The sequence below is a fragment of the Papio anubis genome, chromosome 7 (assembly GCF_008728515.1).
Source record: "Papio anubis isolate 15944 chromosome 7, Panubis1.0, whole genome shotgun sequence".
NCBI lineage: Eukaryota > Metazoa > Chordata > Mammalia > Primates > Cercopithecidae > Papio > Papio anubis.
In genome coordinates, this window is record NC_044982.1 from 92,852,508 (window position 1) to 92,864,998 (window position 12,491).

A 12,491-nucleotide genomic window follows, 5' to 3' on the forward strand; every position below is an offset into this window, starting at 1 on the left:
AAATATTAATTTCATGTATTTGAGCTGATCAATCACAGAAGCAAACATATATATGCCATTTTTGTAAACATTTTTACAAGTAAAGATTAACCCATGGGCCAGCAGGAAGACTCTCTCAGGCAAGAAGTTCAGGAATTGTAGCACAATTCTCCATGGTTTTGGAATATGATGTCTTTTTAACATAAGTGCCTCAGTGTTCTATTTCCAAGGAAACTCATCAATCGTAAGTGCCAGAAATGAAAGATGTATTAATAAAAAAGAAATTCAGGTAATATGTATCTTTACTATTACAGTAGTCATGTTTCTTATTTTGAGGCCAAATGCCTTCTCCAACTCTGTATTAACATTTTAAAATAATATTCATTTGCATTTTACCTCTTGATAGCGCTTAACATCTGAAGGATTAGGAAGGAATTGTTCTAGCTGATAAGTATTGAATTAAACTTGGAGAAACATTTTTTATCTGATGACCTTCATCATGGTGAATCTGTTTAGGTTTTAGTGCAAATCAAATTTTTCAAAGTACTCTAGAGAGAGGTAAGGAGATAGGGTTTTTATCTCTGTAATACATTTGGGATTTTAAAGACTTGTTTAAAACTTATTTGGCATAAGTCAGTTTAAAACTCAGTCTTAAAATTTTCTTTAAAAATGAATATTCAGTAACCATTATGATTCTGAAGCAGAATAAAATTTGTTTAAATTCATAGACGAAAGTTGGGTTTGTAAGACTGGAGTTTTCTTTCTGAAAATTTCCATTATAGGGCTATCTCATTGGAAAATTGAATTAAAAATAACCTTTCCCATTATATCTAAACATACACATAAAGTTGTTTGTTTGCATAGCATGACAATGGAAAAATAAAATGAAGCATTCTGAGCTAAATGTTTGGAGGTGATATCACTCCTTGAGAATTTACAGCTCAAGTTTAGGGCTGTTCTACAGGAAAGCCATGTGTTTTACAGACAAGACCATTTTTTTCCTTAATAGGTGGTCAGTTTGTGCAACAAGTAAACCAGAACAATTTTAGAGGTAAACAGAGAAGATAAGAAAGAGGGTGTCCATGTATTTTTTTTTCCTTCCGTAAAGTTCAGATCATGCATCATCTCTAATGAGCTTGATAAAGCATAGCAAGGCAAATGTGCCATAATTCATCATGTTTTCCATTTCAAAAGTGACAGGCAACCTACAGGAAAAAAAAAAAGTCTTTATTTTGTAACAATAAAAAAAGGAGGTGAGATAATCACATTTAAAATAATATCTGCAAAGGAACTCTTAAAATCCACATCAAATATGAAAAATTGTCTTATATTGGGGTTTTGTTTGGTTGACATGATGCCAAAAATTACCATGAGTGCCTGTAAGCAAAACATTTGCTTTCAATATTTAATCCAAATCTAGTAGCAAACATTTAAAAATCTTTAAAAATTTTGACAGAGAATGTGCTCTTATTGTGAGAAATAGCAATACTTGTACTTGTTAGAAAGGTTCCATTAGCTTTCCCTCAATGCTGTTAAATATTACAGCACAAAATGTCAAAAGGTTTAGATCAAATTTATTCTGCAAAAAACCATAATGTACTTATAGTAATTTTTTGAACGTTTGCCTATTTCTAAAAATGGTTCAACAAAATAGCATCTCAAAAATGCATCTCTTTTTGGTTCAACCATTTCCTTTGGAAATCAATCACATTTTCTTATACCATGGAATGAGTATCTTAGACCTCACACAGAGACAAGAAGAGTTGGGAACCAACTAAATATATAGGATATAATCACATCTTTAATGCCTCAAGTCATTCTGCCTTATCTGCAAGTAAGTGAGGGAGGATGGAACATGGTTTGGTCACTGTAAGAAAAATAAAAGCTACTATCAAAAAGAAACGTTAATTTTTTGCAGTGTCTCAGAACTACAAACATGCATTTAATCACAAAATATGTCACTTTTTATAATAACTCAAGAAGTCAATTTGTCTTTACTAAGAATTTTAAGGATCATGTTTATTTAAAGTTCTAATCTGTGAAGTAATGAAGAAATAACAGGAATAGTATGTGGGATAGTAACTTTTTTTGTTTAGAATATAAGAAGTGTATTTACACAAATATTTAAAATATAGAAACACATTTGGTTCTAAATAATTACAATTAATGAAGACCCTGAATCTTCATATTGAGGTACCAGGATCAAAGGCTCTGGGGTTAAGATGGAAGCTGTTCTTTATAACTTTCTTTGCACATTAGAACACATAATATTTGGTAGATTTAGAGAAAAGAGTCTGGTGGGACTTATAATCACTGAGTTTATATAGTATGACTAGACATATACTTGCAGAGCAAATTCCATCATTATTATATCCTTATGTATAAAACAGTATCTTTTATACATAACAATATAGTTTATACATATGAATATTAAACATTCTGTTTAATAACATTCTGGTTATAACAGCTCCATTTACTTGCCACTGAATTATTAATATGCCACTGCATAGCAAACTTTGTTTTCTTTGGGTACTCAAGAGCTTCTTTCTATTATTGTCTTTGAGCTTTTTAACAGAAGAGAAAGAAAAAATATGATTATTGGCCAAATGTAGTGGCTCACACCTGTAATCCCAGCACTTTGGAAGGCCAAGGTGGGTGGATCGCTTGAGCCCAGGAGTTGGAGACCAGCTTGGGAAACATGGTGAAACTCCATTTCTGCAAAAAATACAAATATTAGCTGAGTGTGGTGGTGTGAGCCTGAGTCCCAGCCACTCGGGAGGATGAGGTGGGAGGATCGCTTGATCCCCAGAGGCAGAAGTTGCAGTGAGTCTAGATCACACCATTGCACCTCAACCTGGGCAACAGAGAAAAACCCTGTCTAAAAAAAAAAAAAAAAAAGGGAAAATATGATTATTTAAATTCATCTAGTCAACCCAAATTTATTCTATATAATGAAACAGCAAATTGAGTTTTCCTCTCAAAAGTTTATTCATTTTTGTTATTGCCCCAAATAGTATTTCTTTAAGGATGATGGCATTTGCTTCCTTCTTCCCTGCTCTCTCAAATAGAGGGGGTTGAAAGTCCTTCCAGAATTCCCTTTCCTGTTTCTCCTACTACTTTAGGATCACTACAGAGGATGAAGATAGAAAAGCTTCTCTAAAACATGGGCTCATTGTTGAAAATGGTAGGTTTTACCCAAGGGAACTAATCAGTAATATGCCAGCCTCATATCAGGGACTGGGGACATCTTCTATCATTGCAAACTCTCTGCCTGATAAGTTTTTCAGTTCTCAATTCAAGGGAAGACCTTTGGTTGACTGCAGTGCGTATGCTTGACTGTGTTATATTTCAGCTGTTTCTCCTTTTCCTTCTGACCCCCTTTCCTTCCCAAAAACCATAGTGTTCTTTCTTTTAGGAAAGGATACATTTGAAAATTTGATCCAGGGCTCACACTTAAATTATTAACTCTTCTGATGCCCTAAATACTTAACATTTCTTGATGTCCACACCTTTTCACAAATAATTATCTTATTTCTTCTAACTTACTCTTCTGCGAATAAAGTCTGATGGATTTATCTTTTACCATTTTTAATGAATAAATGATTTCAAACATTACCTTTCCTTACTTTTTTATGAATAAATGATTTCAGCTTACTTTTCCTTACTTTTATATTTATTGTCAAAGGCCACTAAATTATGTGGAACTGCAAAAAGCTTTTTGATATGATCTCTAGACTCTCAAAGGATTCGAACCAAAATTCACAATCCAGAGATTTAAAAAGAAGAGGAAAAACAGTAGTCTTAGTTTTTGACTCTTTTAAATAATACTCAGTTTAGAATTAAGTTTAACATGGCAGAGTTAAGTATCTAATGGAAGAGATCCACTGGAGTATGTGGTGAAGATTTTTCTGGAGATAGTAGGCTGAAAGGGGTTGGCATTTTATACACATCTTTGTTGATGGAGCTGGATTGACAAGGTGACAGTTTCTCCACAATTTCCAGAAAGACAAATCATTATTTTTATGGGGATGGAAGTAGGGTTGGGAAGGAACACTTCACAATGATACAATCCATTATTTGAAGGTGTTAGTATCTGGTCTCTCCCCCATTTAATCAGAGGCATTGGGTCTTTCTTCAATGTTTCTGTATTTTTTTGGGGGGCGGGGGTGGGAGGGTTAATACTTTCCCAGCCAGATCTGCCAAAGGGTTATTGTTAGCCAGTCAAAGGAAGCTGGCAACCCAATACACCGGCGGGCTTGTCCATGGCTCTTTTTCTCTGACTGTTAACTTCATCACTCTCCAGGTGTGGTGTGAATGGAGAACATGTGGCCCAGCAGTTGCTAGAGGGCACGTTTTCTAAGCTCAAAGTCAGAGGTCATTGGGCTCAGATCGCCAAGCTTTGGAACATCAACTGGGATTTAGTTGGAAAGGAGTCTATACAGACTGTATGGCTGGTACTTGCTAATCTCTGAACTGTTCTTAAGTGGAGCCTTTAGGACACACTGCTACCCTTTCCATGCTTTGATAACAGCAGTAGTAAAGGCAGAATGCAGATAGATCATCATGGTTTAGTCTATAATGTCATACCCAAAAAGAAAAAAAAAAAACACCGAGCTCTATTTCTGGCTCCTCAGGATTTGGGGAATTACCAAATATTTGAGCTTCTACTAATTCAGGAAGCGAAACTAATAATCCAGCAAGTATCTGTGTTGTTTTGCAGAAGGCAAATCATCTGGCTGGGATATCCTATCAGACTATACCATTCCCAAGTCAGGCAACAGACAGCCTTCAAATGATCTTGGGAAGAAGTAGAGGCCAGCCAAGCTGTTGTAAGATTTAAAAAGTTAAAAAAAAAATATCCTTTTGTGTTAAAAAAAAAAAAAGGGTCTTAAAACTAATTTTATTTCATGGTCTGAGAGGAAGCACAGAAAAACCAAAGGCGTTGGCTTTCCAGGGTAGAACTGTGGGAGTGATGGTCAAGCAGCTTTGTTTAAAGATGCTGACGAGAGGTATTTATTTCGTTCGGGGCATAAACTTTCTTGAAAGTGTTTTTTACCCCTTGCTTCCGCTGCTGAACATTCTCCTACCCAGATGGGTATCAGAAAGTGAGGTTCAGGTTTTGGCCTGCTGAGCCAGGGGAATACTTGGTCTACCCATTTGCAACAACTGGATTTTTGCTATTCCAGTGTAGGAAACCTAATTACACCCTGGTAAATTCTCTTCAGTCTACCAAACACAGAAAAAAACAGTGACAGAAACTGAAAGGCCAGAAAAGAGAAAAGAGTCCCTAAGACCTAATGAATCCAAACTAAACACCTCTCCACAGAAATGTCAAACATTTCTCGTAGCACAAAACAAGGCTTAAAGAATTCCCTGCTTTTGTCTCTGGCCTAATTCCTTAAGCAGAGAGGGGGATTTTCCTCTGGGAGTGTTATTTCACAAAGAACGAAACAGCAAATAAACAAAAGACTCTCAAAGAGAGAGAGAGTATAAATAAAATTCATGACTCCTTAAAGAGTTTACACTGAAAGAATGTGGAGGATTATTTACAATTAAAGCAGAGCCTCTAGAATACAGTTATTATATGTATATATATATAGATTTCTATATAAAGACTGAGAGTTCATTTCATTTTCTTCACAAGAAAACTGCACCTAGATACCCTTGTTTGTAAAAAATCGTGAAACTTCATTTTATTAAGATCTTTTTGTTGTAGTTTTTGGCGCATATACATATATTTTGATTTTCTAATATTTAAAACTTCTTACACATGTAGCCTAGCAAATCCTAATTAATTTATATCTTTTTATTAAAAAAGCTACAGGTGATGTGTGTTGCAATTTGATTAAAAAATAAATCAGTCTAAAAGACAAAGTTCCAAGAAAAAGTGGTTTTTTTTTTTTTTTTTTTTTTTGGCATGTGTGTGTTTAAAACTAATTTCCTACATTTAACAAACACCTTTAAAATGAGTGTTTTCAGTGTTGAAAATATTCTTCTGGTTGAACAAAAGAAAAGTTGTAATCTATTAAGAAAAGAAGTTTGAATTAACAGAAAAGGAGGAGAAAGGACAAATTTAGAACTGTCTAGTTTCATGGCAAATCATATCATAATACAATGGGTAGTTAATAACAGAAATGAGGTTAGAGAAGGGGGAAGGTGAATACGAAACAAATGCAAGATTTCAGTATTAATGTAATAGGGAGACAGAAATAAATGGTTATTAAGATAAAGCAGCAGAGGCTAAGGAAACCAGTTGATTGTAAATTATAGAGCAATTAGTCCTCTTTTCAACTGTGTGTGTGTGTGTGTGTGTGTGTGTGTGCATGTGTGTTTACCAGGCATTTGAATTCTACTTTGAGTGTGACTTAAAACAATGTGGATAATAACATTAAAAGCCGTGGTACAAGGGCCATATAGGCAAGAGGAGTTTAAAGGTAGAATCCTAGTAAAAGCATGGTCTTCTAGAGAGCTTAAGTCATGGGCCTGGGAGATGGGGCCAGGATTTAGTGCTTGCAAAGTTTACAGCAGAGTTTAGATTGAGTCTTATCCTGACGTGCCTGTCTCAGTGAAATATCTGAAACATTTGGCCCCATGAGATTAAAAGAACAGTGCTTATATTTAGCATCTGCCGCCCCCAACTCCAACTTTGCTACTAATAAAATTCAGCTCTATGGAAAAGAATTTGAATTCCAGCTGGGCAGTTTTCAAAATAAGATGAAAAGTTAAGCAGGCAATTGGTGTGTATTTAGGGCTCAAAACACCTTGCCCCCTAAGAAGACTTGAAGGAGTTAATCCCTTCTCAAGATAATCCACTAAAGAGCATCCTTCATTATGATGTTAAAAGCAAGGATCAGTGCCGAGGAGTCTAACAATAGGACAGGGGGCTTTTCAGTCCCAACCACATTCTTCCCAGGTTAGAAACAGAAACTGCTGTGATTCCAGCTGAAAAACAGAGTAGGACTTTTCTCTTATGTTAAATATTCAGATGGAAGGAAGGGGGAGAAATCTACCACATTAACTCAATTCCTCATTGGAGAATTTTTCTTGGCAACTATTTTTTTATGTTTCCAGAAATGATTGCCATGTCATGAGAGGAATCATTCTATAACTCAACCGTTATGCAGCTTGTAATCAGTCTTGATTTCATAGAAAAGTGGATTTTTGATTAAATTGTGTTCAATTATCCCTCCCCCTGTAATATTCAATGAACATAAAAACTCACCATAAAGTTTTACTAAAGCTGCACCCTAACGTTGTTATTTGGTGAAAATTTATCCTGTAAGATATATTTTATATTTTTGGTCAGATCTTTATTTCTCGAAGATTCTTAATCATCTTCTATAAGTAACAAGACAAAGTATTTAGTGTATGTAAACAAATGAATATTTAAAAACTTGATTTAAAAATCTAGTCTTTACTATATTTTAGTACTTTTTAAGTATTGGACATACAATTTACTATTTGAAAAGGTCTAAATGTTGCTGCTTTCAAAATGTTTCATAAGAAATTTTTTAAATTAAAAGGATTTCTATAAACATCTTAACCATAAGTTCATCTCTTAGGTAAACCAAATGGAAAAGTTGGGCCATACCATGCTAAAGGAAATGTTTCTTTAAAAAATGTTTCTATAAACACATTTTTGAAAGACATGTTTGTTTTTAAGGAACTTTATTCTGACCAAATTGAATCAAGACAGGCAAAGGTTTTTTTTAAGAAGTGTTTTCCAAGGAGAATCAACTGCATGCATAAACCTATGTTGTCACTGCCTCTCATGAACTCTGCTGTGTGCCTGTGATGTTCCAGGCAGCTGGTCTCTGAAGACCTGGGAGCTGGGGTTGCAGCCCTGCAGGAGCTGGAGGTGGACAAGCCCATTTTGGGGAATTTAGCAGGGCATGTGTTGGGGTGACAGTAAATCACTGGAATGAGTGGGACTGTTTAAAAGAGGAAGAGGCAAAAACTGCTGTGATTTGGATTTGACGGACTCAAAGAGTCGTTTGGAAACCCTGGTAAGACAAAGAATTTGAAGGAGAGAAGTGTATCTATAATACATAAATAGAAGTCTTCGGGACATGGGCGAAGACTTTATATATGGATATATAGCCCATAGCTGGTGAGCCATCATGAAGTTGGTGATGTAGTAAAGGCAGAATTTTAAATAGAATTTTATTAATGGTCTATTTTCATGAGAAACCTCATGGAAGGGGAAGGATTTTGGGGGCAAGATTGGTTTCTTTATATGTATTATGTGAGAATAACTACCCTTGAACTGCAGGCTAGTATGAAGATTTCTGGAGTGCCTATCAAAGCCTCTGTTATCTCAATACACCCATAATAAAGAACAGAGGTCTGAAGTTTTGCAGATCCTTCGTGTCCTCATTATGTGGCTTTAGGCAAGTCCCCTTGTCTTCCTAAGTCACAGTTTGTTGTCATCTGTCAAGTGAGAATGGTATCAACTCACAGAGTTGCTGAGAATATAAAATAATATGGTCCATAAATAACCCAGTGCTTGGCTCATTTAAGACCTCAATTAATTCTTGCTTTTGCCAAAACAACAATTAAAATATACATACTGCAAAGTGTCAGGCATATAGCAAATGTGCATGAAAAATCAGATTCTCTTTCTTGTAAATGTATGCTTCCTTTTTTTCTTTTCTTTTCTTTTCTTTTCTTTTTTTTTTTTTTTTTTGAGATGGAATCTCGCTGTGTCCCCCAGGCTGGAGTGCAGTGGCGCCATCTCTGCTCACTGCAACGCCTGCCTCTCACGTTCAAGTGATTCTCCTTTCTCAGCCTCCCGAGTAGCTGGGATTACAGGCATGAGCCATCATGCGCAGCTAATTTTTGTATTTGTAGTAGAGATGGGATTTCACTGTATTGGTCAGGCTAGTCTCAAACTCCTGACCTCAGGTGATCCACCATCTTGGCCTCCCAAAGTGCTGGGATTACAGGTGTGAGCCAATGCACCTAGACTCTGCTTTTTTATTTTAAAGGAAAGTAATATGTGTAAGGTTAGTTCAAGGGATACAATTGTCACTAAAGATATTGATCTTGGAATCAAAGCATTTCGCTTAGCCCATGTACCTGCAGCTGAATTTTACTGAAAATATTTTGAAAATTAATTCATTAATTAATGCCAACTCATCATCTCCCTATCCTCTCCCTCCTTCCTTATACTACTAGGGAGAGCAAGTCATTGGACAGTCAAGGCAAATAGTCATTTTCTAGAAATTTGGATCCTGAGAGCTGAGTGTTACAGTGAAGTGGCTCATATTTGATCTCCTTCCTCCTTCCTCAAGGTTTAGGCAGAATCTAGCTTCTTTATCTTTTTACTCTGGGATTCCTATTTTAAGTCATCTAACAGAGGACTATTGCTAACTCAGGGACAACACTTCCCTCTGACATAAATTTCATTTATTTATCGTACATTCATTGAGCTGCATTTATCATAAAACAAAACAGGATTTGCATACAATTTGCTTTTTTATTGATTGTTACCTCATTTTATCCTTTCAACTTTCATGTAAAATATTATTCCTGGTTTTATTTTAATAGAGGAAAAAAACCAGATTAAAAATGTGCCCATGGACGTCGAACTGGTGCGTTCAGTGGCAAAGCTGGAATTCAAATATCAGGACTCCTGCTCTGGCCTTCTTCTCCATGAAACTTGGAGGTAAGAAGGAGGTCTTCTTCCATTTGGTTACCCAAGCTTCTGACATCCTGGAAGTCTAAGGGGTTGCTGGTGGGCTTGGACTTTTTTTTTTTTTTTTTTTTTTTTGAGACGGAGTCTCGCTTTGTCGCCCAGGCTGGAGTGCAGTGGCGCAATCTCGGCTCACTGCAACCTCCGCCTCCCGGGTTCAGGCCATTCTCCTGCCTCAGCCTCCCGAGTAGCTGGGACTATAGGTGCCCGCCACCAGGCCCGGCTAATTTTTTGTATTTTTAGTAGAGGCGAGGTTTCATCGTGTTATCCAGAATGGTCTCGATTTCCTGACCTCATGATCCACCCGCCTCTGCCTTCCAAAGTGCTGGGATTACATGCGTGAGCCACCGCGCCCGGCCAGGCTTGGATTCTTAGCTATCTTAGCTGCTTTATGAATGGGGACTTCTGCCTTCCACCACTGTTCTGAGTGACCCTGCAGTCAGGTCTGGAAATTATAGTTACTCCTTAAAAGCCGCACCCCAGGGTGGGCTGAGGAGTTGGGCTAAAGGCCTAAACATCGGGCTTGTGCACCTGCTATAGGACAAAATGTCCTGTAAGCGAACGACTTAGACTTCTGCCTTGAGGAGAGAGGGTAGGTGGGGTTGGGAGAGTACCTTGACATTGCTTCGGGAAGCTGTATTCCCTAACAGGTCAAAGATTGAATCTGAATATTTTTCACCTTCCTAGAGTATCATGCATTGAGTAAGTGTTCAATAACTACTAATTGAATTGAATTCATTTGACAAAATAAAATAAAAAAGTATGGGTCCAGAAATTTTCTTAGGTTAAGAAGCAATCTTGAATTCACAGCTTAATCAATAATGATTTGCAGATTCATTATTCCCTAACTCTCAGTCGGTACTTCTGGCTGCTTAGTTATTTTTAAACCTTTACTAGGTACATAAATACTTCCCTCTTTAATGAGAACGAAGCTGGGAAGCCCGTGCTTTATCATTAAGTTGCATTTTATTCACAAATGTTTCAGTTTCTGTATCGCCCTTTAAAAAGTCATTAATTTATCACCATTTTTCTTATCTTCTTTAAAAATAAGGAAAAGAAAAAGGAAGACACTCTCATTGGTCAGAGGAGAGAACACAATTCCATCAGCGGAATCAGTAATTCAAGCTACTGCTTATGCCAGTTAAAGGCCAATTTGGGGAAAGGTGAATGCCCTGGGCTCCATCTGCCATTCAACCACGGATTACGACCTTGTACGGATGAACTTTCAGCAGCAGGAACCCAAAATCACTGGTGAAATAGGAAAACTATTGTACAGATATTAGAAAAATGGGACCTTCACAGTCATCAGAAAGTTATCACTTAATGTCATTTGTCATCAGTCCTTCTTTCTTGTGATTGGTTATATGTTTGTATACATGCACTTGAAATGTGTTTTTAAAAGAGTGTTATAAGGGGTATTTTTCCAATAAGTACAATAAATATTCAATAATAGAACATTGATATCTCATTATTACTATTGGTCACATCTATATTATGAGGCAAATTAAAGTTGAAATGCAATAAGAGCCATATTTTATCATAATAGATATTTTTCATTTTCTGAAATAATATAAATAATGTGGTTGGTTAAAGTATGTACACACAGGCTATCAATTAAGATGTTTTAAATTTAATTAAATATTAAATAATAAAAGCCACAAGGGGAAGTAAGGCAATTTTTTCTTTAACATGTAACACTTTAAAATGTTTCCTGATAATTATAGAAATATCGACATCAGATCAATCTTCATACCTCAGAAAATTAAAGGTTAAATACTGGGGACTATTAAAACAAATAAAACTGTTTATTCCACAACTTTGCATAGCTGAAAAAATCTTCTGTCATGTCTAGAAACACATTTCTGACATATGCATACCTCACCAGCTTATCTCAGGTTATTATACACCTCCAACCACAGCCTCATGGTGGCAGGCAGTCAGTAAGGACCCCAGTGATCCCTGCCTCCTGGTATTCACAGTCTGGGGTAATCTCCTTCCCTTGATTATAAGCCTGTGGCTTACTTCTAGCCTTTAAGATTACAGCAAAAGCAATGGGATGTCACTTCTGTGATTATGTAAAATTGTAACTTCCATCTTGCAAGCCAATTCTCTTCTTTGCTAGCTTTGATAACGCAATATGCCATGTTGAAGAGGCTCACGTGGCAAAGAACTGAGAGGCCTGTAGGAACTAAGTCCAACAGCAAGGTAGGAAGGAGTCCCTCAGTCCCACAACCCAAGGAAACTGAATTCTGTCAACTAACAAGCACCTAAGTGAGCTTGGAAGTGACTTCTTCCCCAAGTGAGTCTTCAGATGAGGTCCTAGCCAACTTTTTGATTGCAGCTTGTGACAGACCCTGAAGCAAAGGACTCAGCTAAGTTGTGTCCTAATTCTTCTACTGTGAGAAAATAAATGTGTGTTTTAAAAAATGCTAAATTTGTGTTAATTTGTTATTCAGTAATAGATAGCTAATACATGCACGCACATACAAACACACACACGCACACAGTATTTGGCTTTCACACTAAGGAGAACACAGTGAGTAGCCCCATTTCATGTGGCTTTTAAGGTAGCACAATTACTTTTCTTTGTCTGTGATCTACCTTTGTGTCCTTCAGGTTCTTTTTCAGGCCTTTGCCCTGAGTGTGTGGGGGACCAAAGGGATGTCATACTATATGGATGGTATTGCATATTCATATCCTTGGATCTGAAAGTAGTCCTAGAATATATCCTAAGGAGATAATCTATCAAGATTAGATAATTTCCTTCACGATGTTGTTTATTGTGGCAAAACTAGGAAAAACCTGAATACCACTCCTC

The 12,491-nt window shown here is 36.6% G+C and overlaps 1 long non-coding RNA gene across 1 annotated transcript; it reads left to right on the top strand.

The window, feature by feature from the left end:
* The first annotated feature begins 207 nt into the window (after window positions 1-207).
* Window positions 208-11,125, top strand: LOC103886054. Its single transcript, XR_649456.4, has 3 exons — window positions 208-268; window positions 9,529-9,646; window positions 10,725-11,125. It is a non-coding gene; the product is annotated as an uncharacterized LOC103886054 (long non-coding RNA).
* Window positions 11,126-12,491: the final 1,366 nt, after the last annotated feature.